Here is a 14,281-nt window from a genome sequence, read left to right on the forward strand (position 1 = left end):
CTTATATTATATTCCCTTTTGTAGAACAGGAATAGAGCAAGTGTCATAGAAATTATGGTGTTCTTCATTGTTTTGAAAGTGAAACTTATCTATCCACAGGTTAGTTCATATATACTCTTTACTGTAAAACTGCACTGTAATGCTTCAGCTTATGATAATGACTCCAGCAGCATTCTACACTGTCAGAAACTTCCTTGTTAGATATAGAAATTATCCAAATAGGGCTAGATAATGGATTTAAAGTCTTTATTTCTGGTGAGCCAGTCATCAGCTGTTAACCCAGTAATACTCCCACATGACTAGACTCTGGGTATCTAGATAGTGGGACCCTTTTCCTAGCTGGGCCAAGATCCTAACAAGTCTGCTTAGTGAGAAAGCTGGTACTATTATCTCCTCAGCTACTACTGCCACAGCAGTTTTTTGAGACCACCAGAATTTCCCTTAACCCTCTGCCATGTCTAGGTCAATTTTATTAAAGGAAGGAACTTTTTTGGTCAGTGAAGCTTTGTTAATCAAAGAATCATTGTACGTACTTTACAGAAGCTTGTTTAATATCCTATTTCAAGGCCAGAAGCCAAATGGAGTTTGGAAAACCCCAATATGTTGGACTTCTAGGTGAGATGAAACATTAGTATGGTTGTCTGTATGTATACATGTGTGCCTGTCTACAAATCACAAAGCATTAGTAATGCACATCTTGAGCTTGGTGCTTAACTCTGTTTTTAGGTTCTTTCTATACTTCTGTACAAGCAATGGCAATTTGTTATGCCTTTAGTATTTGTCATCAAATATTCCTTGAACACCCACTGAATAAGAAACCGATATTTTATGAAAAATCTTTAAAGTCAAGCACTTATGTTTTTATTGAAGTTACTTAGTTCAGATTTTTAAGTCACTTTTTAAAATATCAGAATAAAAGCTTTAAAAAAAACTTTAAAATATAGTTATCTATTTTTATCTATATTTGCTTTCCTTTCCTACTTTTTTTTTTAAAACTATTCCTACATTTCCTAACTGGTAATGTGTTCCTGGGCTAGGAATGGCATTTGGTGATATATGTTATAGAGCCAATTTTTGGAGCTGTCTTTTATGTCTTTTGGAGCTTTCCTTCCATAGGAACCCCCTTAATAGTTATAGAATTATAGATCTTGGTGAGGGAATGTGGCTTAAGAGTATCTAGTCTACCCTCATGCTGTAATAACATTAATCAGAAAACAGATTCCTTTTGTGAGTTCCTTTTCCTCACTTCTTTGATACAGTTGTATGTGTATACTATTGTATTGTTATTTTCTACCATTATAGCATAACCTAAAAAGGTGTAAGAGCTCCTGCTGCTTTTCATAGGATTCAACCTAGCCTTTAATGATCTTGTGATTTCCCCTAAATTCCAATCCTGATGAGCCTATTTAATTGGATTCCTATTTCTAGTGCTTTTAATAGCTCTCCAGTGTGGCCTATATCAGAAGCATCAAACTTGTGTCCACAAAACTCCTAAGCCAAATTAAAATGTGATTAAGAAATATTTAACAGAAATAATAAAAATACAGTAAAACATAAATATTGTTAATTTGTGGTTTTCTAAGTCAATATGTGGCTTACAGGGATCCATTTCTGCACATCTACAGTAGGTAAACTGTAATTTGAAAGTTACAGGAAAAATTCAGCTTTCTCAGGACGAAACGAGCATAGTCTGCTAATCAGGTGGGAAATATTCTCTTGCACATCAAGGTTAGTTGAGTCAACAAGAAAGCATTTTATTAAGCTCCTACTGTATGCCACACACTGTGCAAAGTGTTAGGGATACATCAAATGGCAAAACAGTACCTGCTCTTGAAGGACCTCACTATATAATGGGAGAGACAATATGCTAACAACTATGAATAAACAAGAGCTAGAAGGGATAAATTGGAGATTATCCCAGAGGGAAAGCATTAGCATTAAGGGAAACTGGGAAAACCTTCCTGCAGAAGGTGGGATTTGAGTTGAGACCTGGAAAACCAGGAAGCAGAGGCAAGTAAAAAGAATGCCAGCCATAGGGACAGCCTGTGAAACTGCCCAGAGTTGGGAGATAGAGGGTTCTGTGTGAGGAACAGCAATTAGTCCAGGGACACTGGATTGTAGAATGTGGAGGGCAGTTAATGTATGAGAAGACTGGAAAGATAGGAAAGGACCAGGTTAAGAAGGGCTCTAAAAGGCTAACAAAAGGATTTATATTTGATCCTGGAGGTAATAGGAAGCCATTGGAGTTTGTAGAATGGGTGGGGAAGGGTGAAAAGGTCACATTTTTACTTAAGGAAGATTAAACTTTACAGCTGACTGGAGTATAGATTGAGCTCAGAAGAGAGACTTGAGGCAGAAAAACTAACCAGCAGGCTATTGGCAGTGGTCTAGGCACGACTTGCACAATCGTGATGGCAGTATCAGAGGAATGTAGACATATTTGAGAGATGTCACAAAGGTAAAATCAGCAGGACTTGGCAACAGATTGGATATGGGATATGAGAGTGAAGAGTCAAGATGACCAGTAAGTTGGGAGAGTGGGAGGATGGTGTCCTCAGCATAAATAGAAAAGTTAGAATGTGAGGTGAGGGATACTTGTGGGGGAAAATGAGTTCAATTTTGGACATATTGAGTTTAAGATATCTACAGGACATCCAGTTTGAGATGTCCAGTAGGCAATTGGAGAAGCCACACTGGAAGTCAGGAGAGAGGGGTTAAGTTTGGATAGATCTGTGAATTGTCTACGTAAAGCTGATAACTGAAACCATGGGAGCTGATGAGGTCACCAAATGACTTAGTATAGGGAGAGAAGAGGAGGCCTAGGACAGAGCTTTGGAGGCACCAGTGATTAGCATGGGTGATCTGGATGACAATCCAGCAGAGGGAAGTTGGATGAGGAGGAGAACCGAGAGAGAAGAGTGTAAAGAAAAACCTAGGGGGAAGGTACTATTAAGGAGGAGATGATGTTTAGTAGTGTCAGAGCCTGCAGAGAGGTCTGAAAGAACGAGCATTAAGAAAGGGCCATCAGACTCTTGCTTCAGCTTGTTCCCACCACCATCACCACCATCACCATGATCCACTTTTTGCTAGGATTTGCACTCAGCAATGTGGTGGGGCTGTATCTGGCTCAGAACTGTGAAATTCTGAACTTGGCCAAAAAGCTTGAAGAGATTAAAAAAATGTAGAGGCCAAAAAGAAACCACTGAGCAGCTAGGTCCTAGCCCTTAGTGTCAACATGTGGTAATGTCTGGATGCTTTCCTGTTCAGAACAAAAGCTCCTATTCTCTCCTCAAGGACTGGATGACTTTCTTCTCCCCAAGCTACATTGAGCTGCCTTTAAACTAAAATATAGTACCCCTTTTCTTCCCTCCACTCCCACCTGGGACTCCTGACTCCTGTATCTTCTTGAGAGATTCTGATATTTGAATCATGGTGATTGACTAAGAAATACTAGTGGGGGTTTTTTGGGGTTTTTTTTTAGGCAGTTGGGATTAAGTAACTTGCCTAGGGTCACACAGCTAGTGAGCGTCAAGTGTTTGGTCTGAGGCTGGATTTGAACTCAACTACTACTGACTTCAGGGCTGGTGCTCTATCCACTGCGCCAACTAGCTGCCCCGAAGATATACTAGTTTTGATTAGTGGTCTCTCCCCTTACCTTTTAAATTGGGGATTTCTAATAATTTTTTAAAGTTGCTTTTTAATATGGCTGAACACATGGGAGTAATAGTAGTTCTCTACTTATGTCTGTCTCACTAGATGCTTTAAGCATTTAGTATCAAAGCATTATGGAACAATTGGAAAAAAAGGAGAAAAAAGGGCCATTAGATTTGGCAATTATAATAAGAGATCATTGGTAACTCTGGAAAGAGGAGTTTCAGTTGAATGGTGAGCCTGGAAGTCAGATTGTGGAGGATTTGGAAGACAGTGAGAGAAAAGGAAGTAGAGGCATCAATTATAGATGGTCTTCTGAAGGAGATAACCATGAAATGGAGGAAAGATATGTGATAGCTGTCCATGTGGGTGGGTCGAATGATATGGTTTTTTTTAATGATGGGGGAGATGTGGGTGTGGTTTGCAGGCTGCTGGGAAGCAGCCTATAGATAAGGAGCAATTGAAGCTTAGTGAGAGAATGGGGTAGATAAGGAGTAAGTCTGCTGGAGAAGACAGGATGGAATGGGATAACTTTCTCATCCTCCTTTTCCATGAATATCCCCATCTGTGATGGTTTTTATATTTTCACCTGGATAGAATAAAAGACATTAGATTACACCAACATCCTTTTTTTATTCTTTTTTTTTATTAATTTATTTTGATTTATCAACAATCACTTCCATAAGCTTTTGAGTTTAAAATTTTTCTCCCCCTCCCCACCTTCCTCCTCAAGACAGCACACAATCTGATATAGGCTATACATATACATTCCTATTAAATATATTTTCACATTAGTGATATTGTAAGTAAGAATTAGAACCAATAAGAGGAGCCACCAGAAAGAGGAAACAAAACACAACAAAAGAAAAAAAAATAGCAAATAGTATGCTTCAATCTGTATTCAAACTCCATAGTTTTTCTTTGGATGTAGATAGCATTTTCCATCATGAGGCCTTTGGAGACCGTGAGAAGGGTTAAATCTGTCAATATTAGTCATTGCCCAGTGTGGCAGTTACTGTGTACAACATTCTCCTGGTTCTGCTCACTTCACTCAGCATCAGACCATGTAAGTCGTTCTGGATTTTTCTGAAGTCAGCCTTCTCATCATTTCTTATAGCACAGTAGTATTCTATTACATTCATATACCACAGCTTGTTTAGCCATTTCCTAATTGATGGGCATCCTCTCAATTTCCAATTCTTTGCCACCACAAAAAGAGCTGCTATGAATATTTTTGTACATGTGGGTCCTTTTCCCATTTGTATGATCTCTTTGGGATACAGCCCTAGAAGTGCTATTGCTGGGTCAAAGGGTATGCACATTTTTATAGCACTTTGGGCATAGTTCCAAATTGCTCTCCAAAATGGTTGGATCATTTCACAACTCCACCAATAATGCATTATTGTTCCAATTTTTCCACATCTTCTTTAACATTTATCGTTTTCCTGTTTTGTCACACCAACATCTTTTTTGACACAAGTTCAGTGAGCTGTGTCCTCTTGTACTCCTATGACAAGGTGGCCTTTCTCCTTGCCAAGGAAGAAAGGAAATGAGAATTTATTGTGTTTACACTGTATAATCATTTCATCTGCAAGTAGTATCTTAGCAAACTTGGACTCTTTCATGATACTAGTGAATGGAAGAACATCTTAATTAGTGAGCCTGCACATTTTAATTAAAGTACTTTCAAGAAATGATTAATTAGGAATGAGTACTTAGCAGAATTCCTTTGAGTTGGTGAAAGTTTAAGTTAGACATATCTGAACAACAACAACCAATCATAAGTTCTTTTAAGTTGGTATACTAGCGTAAACTAGTAATGACAGTGAGATCCAACTTAATTTGGTAGACTTTGAGGTTTGATGGGTACATTGCAGCTAAGGAAATGAAGGGATTAATGGCTTGTCATGCTTTTGTTTTTGTTCCATGCTGAGGAAAAATATCTTCTTCACATATCATAAATGTTAGCCATGCAGAATATGCAAGACTTGATGAAAATACATAGGACCAAGAGCTCTTTACCAACAGATAAGTAAATGGTAGAATTATGTAGATAGGTTCTTATGAGAAGAATTGTAAATTATAAATCACCACATGAAAATATGCTTACTAGAGTAGCAGCAGAATGGCAAATGAAAATAAGTGAAATTTTATCACATCATGGAAATAGACAAAAATGAAAAGCAATAGGAATAGTCTATGTTGAAAGGACTACGGGGAGACTGACATTTTTGTTGTATTATTAGTGAAGTTGTAAAAGAGATCAGCCATCCTGGATTTTAATTTGGAATCAGGCAAGAAAACTGACAAATTTTTCAATAGGAGAGAACTTCTTGAGAGATACTGATGGGGATGACTAGCCTTTAAGATACTATTTCTTAGTTCTCTTTACATTTTTTGATTACATACAGAGAGAATGATAAAACCATGGTAGAGGGAGAACAGGGGCTTCTTAGTGTCTCAATATAAAAATAAATAATGTATATGTGATTTGGCAGATAGAAGACATGGAGTGAAATGTCCTCCTTGACCAATTCACAGGCATGTTCTTTACTGAAGAAGGTTAGGAAACACTGAGCTGGTGTTGCTTCTTAATTGAGGCATTTGTCTTTGCTCACTAATTTAGTCAGTTAATTTGCTGTGACAGAAATCCTTCCTTCCTGATCCTGGTCTGGATCAGACGAGAGAAATTAAGAGTATAATTGAGTTATAGATGTACAGATGTTTCTTTGAGAAGACAAGGACACCTGAAAATGTGAATTTAAAATCTGTGCTAACTACATAGGTAAGATAAAGTGGTAAAGAAAGTGGGAACTTTTAGGGGAACTGAATTCTCAGAGGCTGAAGAAGTGTTCAGAGAGGTTTTTCTATTGAAACTGAGGTTGTTGGTTGATGCAATTTCTCCTGTCTAAATAAAAAGAAGGAAACAATGTTTCTAGCCTTTTTTTTTTTAAAGTTCAACACTTGGTTAAAACGCTACTGATCTTTCAAAAGTTCCAGGAGTATTTTTGTGTCATTCAAATAGGAAAGACTGGATTTGATCATAATTGTGTAATCCCTTAGTCTGTGATGGGAGAGAGATTTTTTTTTTCATCTTTCATTCACTTTATTACTTTATTGTGGATGGTTAGACCAATATCTTTCACATTTTGTAGATTTCACTGCAGATTCTATGATACTGAAAACTACAATATCATTTAAGGAGAAGCCAAAGATCAGTAAGGAATTTCTTTGTTTAGACAATACACAGGTCATAATAAATGACAGCTGCTAATACCTTGGGTAAGCATATGTCTCCTAGTTTTAACAAGAGCACTGAGCAAATCATTAATTATGATCAATCACATTCATCACAGAATTTTATAAAATGTTAATATATGCATTGAAGACATCTTTTTTTTGAGTTTTTTAAAAGTTTTTTTATTTAATATAAATTTATTTAGTTTTAGTTTTCAACATTCACTTCCACAAGTTTTTGAGTTCCAAATTTTCACCCCATCTCCCCCCTTCCCCCACCCCAAGATGTCATGCATTCTGAATATCCCTTCCCCTAGTCAGTTCACTCTTCTATCTCTCTTGGAGAGAGATTTTCAGTATAATGAATGTAAGCTATTCTTGGTCTCCTTTGTAGGATGGTATATGTCAGGAAGAGCCAGGTCTCTTCTAATAGACTTTAGAGGTCACATCTTAGATAGGATCTAATCTTAGATTTTTTTCTGAATTCTGAGTCTTATTTCCAGTCTTTGTTTCTTCATGATAAAGTATCCCATAAGACACTTGAGTAAAGGTCAGTTTGTCAGGACTCCAAGGCAACAGTTTTCTATCAAATGGCTTGTGATCTCAAGCAAAGGTTTACACATCATGTTATGGTAAATAATTGACGTTTACTATTGCTCTGAGGTTTGTAAGTCACTTTGTATATTATATCATCATCTTGCTTCTATTCTGAGGTAGATATGTGGAGCACATTTTATTAAAATGTTCCAAGGGAAAACCCTAAAAGAATACTCATTTACTCCCATTTCTTCCCCACCTGTATTTTCATATCTCTACTGGATCTTCCTGAGATTCTTATCTGCTAAGGGCACTACCACTGTACCTGGTCTCAACTATCTTGGTATATATGTGGATAGATTTCCCCTTAAATCCCTGTGAGACAAGATTGGATTTTTTTCAAAGGAACTTTTACTTAGAAAAAAAATACAGGAACTTAGAATGGATGAGTTTAGGGATTCTTATTTCTAACTTCACTGAAGTCTTTTCACAGAGGGAATTGATGGTGTAGATTTTGGGGCAGAGAGGTCCACCAGTTCATTTACTTTGCCTCAAACTTGTCTTTGTTGAAGTAAGTCTTGCTGGAGAAGGGGGTGAGCATAGGTCAGGTCAGACTAGTGAGGAGGATGAGAGTGTTTCCAAAGGCCTCTCAGAATCCTGGCAAGAACTGGTACAGTTGGTATTGCTGGAAGCAACATTGTGTAATAAAGTACTGGGCTTGGAATCAGGAAGACCTGATAGTTCATGTCCTGAGAGGGTTGGCCTCTAAGGGCTTCTTCTAGCTTTAAATCTACGATCATGTGATCAGAAAGAGTTGGGACAACTGAGTGGGCTTATTATCTCCTGATAAGGGTTTCCCTTACATGTATAGTGCTTCTTTGAGAAACGGTAAGACTCAGACACCCAGCATGATTTAAAAAAATGATACTTTCTTGTGGATAGTCAATGTTTAGCATTAAAAATGGTTTCCTGAGCAGGAACCACCTGTTAATGGCTCAGTGGATTCCAAAATAAAATGTGTCTGGATTATTTGTTCACTACTAGTATATGCAAATAATTGAGAATTAACTGTGCATATTGCATTTCTAAAAGTTGTTACTAGTTAAGAGGGAGAATAATCAAAGGCTTCTGTTAAGTTTCTGTAAAGTTTATTTTACCCAGGTCACCTTAATCAGCAATCACATAATACTTGTGGTAGACTCTAGTGGAATCAGCAGTGGGAAATAACTAGTCCAGAAATATCTTGTATTGCTGAGAAGAGCCAAGTCATTTACAGTTGGTTGCCACACAGTGTTACTATTACTGTGTACAATGTTTTCCTGGTTCTGCTCATTTCACTTTGCGTCAGTTCATGCAAGTCTTTCCAGGTTTTTCTGAAATCTGCCTGCTCATCATTTCTTATAGCACAGTAGTATTCCATTACATTCATATACCATGGCTTGCTCAGCCATTCCCCAGTTAATGAGCAACCCGTCAGTTTCCAATTTTTTTGCCACCACAAAAAGAGCTGCTATAAATGTTTTTGTGCATATGTAGGTCCTTTTCCCTTTTTTGTGATCTCTCTGGGATATGGACCTAGTAGTGATATTGCTGGATCAAAGGGTATGCGTAGTTTGCCAGATTGCTACGAGACAGGATTTGACTTTCTTATTCATTTTTTTTTTTTGCTTTTAGGCAGTTGGGGTTAAGTGACTTGCTCAAGGTCACACAGCTACTAAGTGTCAAGTGTTTGATCTGAGGCCGGATTTGAACTCAGGTTACGAGACAGGATTTGAACCCTAGGCATTTGAATGCAGAGCCTGTGTACTCTTTCAACTGTATGACAGTTCTTTGGAGGCAATGGCATTATACATTTTGCTGTTATATAGTAACATCAATAAAATAATTAGTATTGAAAAGGTAGGCTTTTACTTCACAGGAAACTTGAGATCAGTTAAAAAAGAAAAAGCATAGCAATTTTCTGAAAGCAATCTGGCCTCTTAATTTTTCTCCTTTTCAACTTTGGACCCAGCTTATTTTGTTGTCCATTAGTATTGTTTATCCCAGGTACACTTGGTCTTAGACAAGTTCTCTATCCACATACATGTTGAAATCTAGGCTATAAATATTCCTTATCCATTTGGTCTTTTGTTGTATGGGTGGACCGATCAAATTCTTTTGAGTAATTACAGACCTCTTTTAGGAGGTTCTGCAGTGTCCCTTGGGGCCATGATGTTAAACAGGAGCCTTTGGAGGACTTCACAAGGAATCCCTGCTCTGTGTGAACTCTGGTGTCTAAAGGGGTAAAGGCTATTATTAGCAAGAGAATCAGGAAAGACTACATGGAAAAAGTACATTTGAGTTGGTCTTTAAAGGATGGGCAGGAATTCAGTATATGGATGGTGGCAGAGATGTCATGCCTAAGGAGCAAAGCCATGGCTATGAGAAAAGGTAGGATGGATAGATAGATAGATAGATAGATAGATAGATAGATAGATAGATAGATAGATAGATAGATAGGCAGGCATGTGCAATGGTACAAAGAAGGCCAGTTTAGCTTGAATGTAGAATTTGAGAGGGGAGAATAGTGTGAAATACAACTGGAAAGATAGGACAATGTCATAATGTGGAAGAATTTTACTGCCTAAGGTAAGAGTTTGCAATTTTACTTGATAGGTATTAGCCAGTAAAAGATTTTGAACAGAAAAGTGAATTGAGACCACTGTTAGTATGAAGGATTTATCATTCTCTTTATTCTTTATATTGCAGAGCTTTTATTTGTTGCTTTTTTTTTTTTGGTGAGGCAGTCAGGGTTAAGTGACTTGCCCAGAGTCACACAGGTAGTGAGTGCTATGTGTCTGAGGCTAGATTTGAACTCAGGTCCTCCTGAATTCAGGTCCAGTGCTCTGTCCACTGCGCCACCTAGCTGCCCCTTATTTGTTGCTATTTTCCAAGTTTGTACTGTCCTTGTATTTAAATAAAAATTTATCTTCTGGTCCCTGAGATCTCTTGTTCTTATCGTAATTCTTTTAACTAAGTACTTGATTCCCTTTAATCTAGGTTATTGCCGTATTAATTTTCTGCTTTATATGATGTGTGTCTAATTTTAAATAAAAATATTCAAGTACGAGACCTAATACTGTTTCTTGTGGCATTCTGGACTTGTATATTTTCTTTTAGTTATGTGATGGTATTCTTTTCCAAGTCATATTAGACTTGTTTATCTTTTTTGTGATGTATCAAATCTTCTGAAACCTAGCAGAATGTTTCACACTCCATTAATTTAAAGCTTTGTTAAATGACTGGCCTTCTCTGTTCCTGGTCTCTTCAGATTTCACTGTCATCTAGATGTTATTTTTGCCCTGATTATTTACTAATTATTGACATCAGATTTTTAGTGCTGTAGTAGCTCAAGTTCATCTCTACTTTTAGCGTGATAGAAATTTCTTTTTGGGAAGTTGGAGAAATGATGGTTAGGGGTCTCAGAACTAAAATTTTGAGGAAACTGGGTTTTCCAATTTCAACAAATAATTTCATTTTTCATTTTCAAACTTAGATAACTCACTAGTTGCTTCGTTACTATCGCATGTTCTCCACTGTCCTGTAGGACTTTTAAAAAACGCTGTTATAAACAAAGCTACATCTACACCTTTTCAGTCAGACGTAGTTTTATCAACGCTTTGTCCATATATGCTTTTGCTTAGTTGCCACTAACTTTTTCCTTCTAACTTCTTAGCTCCTACTGATTTGTGGCATTTCAATTTTTGTTGTTTTTTGGAAAGGAAAGGAGAGACAGCAGGTTTATCTTTTCCATCTTAAATTTTTTTTTTTTGGCAGTTGGGGTTAAGTACTTGTCCAAGGCCACACAGGCCGTACATGTTAAGTGTTTGGTCTGAGGCCGGATTTGAACTCAGGTCCTCTTGACTTCAGGGCTGGTGCTCTCTCCACAAACTGTTTTTCTCTTGTCCTAGAAAGATTGCATGCTTTTTGGTACCATATTTTCATTTTATATTTTAGAGTAGTTGTAAAAAGTAGTTGACAAAATTAAGGAACTAAATCATATCAGTCTTAAAATTCTTGATGAAAATGAAACCAAAAGATGAGGAATCTGCAGCTAAAGGTAAGGGTGCAGGTCCTTCGTTGGAGAGGCAAATAAAGGAGTTGGCCAGATTGGTTTTGTCATGCATCCAGAGGCAAAAAGAAATATAATTTCATACTCATCTCATATTGCAGTACTTGTGAACATTTGTGGGGAAAAAAACCACCACAAAAATTATTTAAACTTATGCTCCAACATCTGTTGTAGAGGATTCAGTTACAGAAATAATAATACTGATAACTAACATTTATATAACACTTCCCATGAGCTATGCACTGTGCTAAGCACTTTGTAGTTATTATCTCATTTGAACCTCACAAACTGGGAGGTAGGTGCTATTATTTTTACTTCCATTTTTAGATAAGGAAACTGAGGAAAACCAGGTTAAGTGACTTGCGCAGGGTCACACAGTAAGTATCCTGAGGCCAAATTTGAACTTAGGTCTTCCTGACTCCAAGCTCAGTGCTCTATACACTGAGCCTCCTAGCTGCCCCTGTTTAACAGATTAAACAAAGACCTCATTAAATCCTCCAATTTATATCAGTTTGTACTTTAATACTTAGGACTTCATTAAGGAGTAGTATAAGGGGGGAGAGTAGAAAAAAGTTTCAAAATACAACTCAGTAGTAAGAAATGGAGCCCAAAGACTTGGGGACCATAAAGAAGTCTCATGTCTGTATATCCTGAATATTCAAGAAGAGTTAGGAGGTGCTGAATATGGTAAGCATCAAAAATGAAATTATTTTTATCTTAATAAATCAAAAACAACTTGTTGCCCATATGGGAGTTATTTCCAAACTGGCTTTCTGTGTATAGTCAGGCCATCAGCTTAGAAAGCTAAGATAAAAATCATTGCCAAATTAGAACAAAGTTAATAAAAACTAAAATACACTATGTAGTTAAAAGCCTTTTTAATAAAACCTGAGCCATTTAAGCAGTTGATTCTGAAAAATGGGAAGGGGGTAAAAGAACAGACATTGACAGACTATCACTATTTCTCACAGAAATTTAACAAATGTGCATCATTTGCAAGCCTAGAAAATACCTTATAATGATGATGATAATAGTGCTTGGTCTATTTTGTATGGCGCTTTAAGGTTTGCAGAGTAATTTGCCTACAGTTTCTCATTTGATCCTCATAACAACCATGTGAGGTAGTGTCCACTTTACAGATGAAGAAATTGGGGTTGAGAGAGGTTAAATCACACAACTAATCAGTGTCTGAGGGAGAATTTGAAATCTAGTCTTTCTGATGCCAAATAGAACACTGTCCACTCACTGCTTACCTTGGTTTTATCCAGCAGATGCTTGATGACCCAGGATTTAGAATATAAACTTGTTTTTAAAATCTTAAGGAGGAGATTGATAGAAGATAATGAGCACTATTGCCTCAAAACAAGAAGCCGTTTTTCTGTCATTGACTCTGGGATCTTTGGGTGGCATGGTGGCCCTAGGTGTGAGGAGCTAGATGTGGTATTTACAGAAAACAAATATGGAAAGAGCAACTCAATTAGGGTAGGTACACACAGTGGGGGAGGGGTGTGCTGAAGGCAACATAGTTGTAAGGTGTTGAGAAGGCTCAATTCTCAGGATAACAATATATGGGAGAACATAAATGCTTGGGCCAAAAAAGAGCATGCATGAGGTTATCAGTAACTAACTACTAACCAGTATTCCAACTTTCCTGTCTCTGCAGAATATTTGAGCATGAAGTATCTAGGGCAGTAGTATTAAATTAAAATAGAAACCACAAATTAATATTATCTGTGTGGTATTTTTATTTATTTTGTTAAACATTTCCCAGTTACATTTTAATCTGGTTCCAGGCCATAGGAGAGTTTTGTAGGCTATGAGTTTGGCATTTCTGATCAAAGGCATCCCTGAGGGAAGATATGAGAAGGGAACATGCAGACTTTCACAAAACCTGTGCTACATGAAGTACATATTTGTAGTCATATAATTCACGGAAGGGTGCAGAAAGTAGATCCATCCTACTATGTGTATTGTTTGTTGGTTTTTAAAAAGAACTTAATTCAGTAAGAAAAGTGGCCCTAAAACTTATCTTCCAACAAGGTGTCTCATGTATATTTGAAAGTCATAAAATTCTTGGAAAGATACAACAGAAATAATGTTATTTGTTCCCTACTTAAGATATCAAAAAAGATATAAAATGGGGATTTATGTTCACCAGAGGTGTTTGCCACTCCGTAAGAGGACGTCCAATGAAGAATCCAAATGGAATAAGTGTTTTTGTTTATAATGAAGTTCTCCACATACTCCTCTTTGCTGATAGTAGTATGTTCATTGTAGCAATCCTCGAAACATTAAATAGTCCTCTAAATTAGATCCATGATTGAATGAATTGAAAGCATTACTTGTGCCAGGCATTGTTCTAAGCACTGGGGATTCAAAGAAAAGGCAGCTCCTGCCCTTGTGGAGTTTACATTCTAATGAAGACTATTGGTCAGATGATGATGTATAATTGGATAAAGAAAAGATGATTATATTGGGTGTATATGTGCACACTCTGTGCTGGACATACAAGGCTTATGCATAGCATTCTCCTTTGGGAGCCCCTAACCTGTGCCCCATCTTCCCAAGGTTTGAGCATCCTCAGACTGCAATTCACTCTTGGGGGTGGTCCACCAAATCATTTCTTTTTGGCTCATTTTGCCTTCACCTCAGGTTGACTTTGGAAAATCGAAAGAACATAGATCCCTGTCCATATTTACACACATGTAGGTAAAAATCAATAGTTTCTGTTCCTAGTACTCAAGG

The 14,281-nt window shown here is 37.2% G+C and overlaps 1 protein-coding gene and 1 pseudogene across 7 annotated transcripts in view; both read left to right on the top strand.

The window, feature by feature from the left end:
- IP6K1 (inositol hexakisphosphate kinase 1) overlaps positions 1 to 14,281 on the top strand; it is a 72,361-nt gene that overhangs the window by 18,025 nt on the left and 40,055 nt on the right. The window lies entirely within an intron of this gene.
- LOC110216927 (short transmembrane mitochondrial protein 1 pseudogene) lies at positions 1,571 to 4,876 on the top strand (annotated as a pseudogene).

Source organism: Phascolarctos cinereus, unplaced genomic scaffold (assembly GCF_003287225.1).
Source record: "Phascolarctos cinereus isolate Bilbo 61053 unplaced genomic scaffold, phaCin_HiC Scaffold_4;HRSCAF=312, whole genome shotgun sequence".
Classification (NCBI taxonomy): Eukaryota; Metazoa; Chordata; class Mammalia; order Diprotodontia; family Phascolarctidae; genus Phascolarctos; species Phascolarctos cinereus.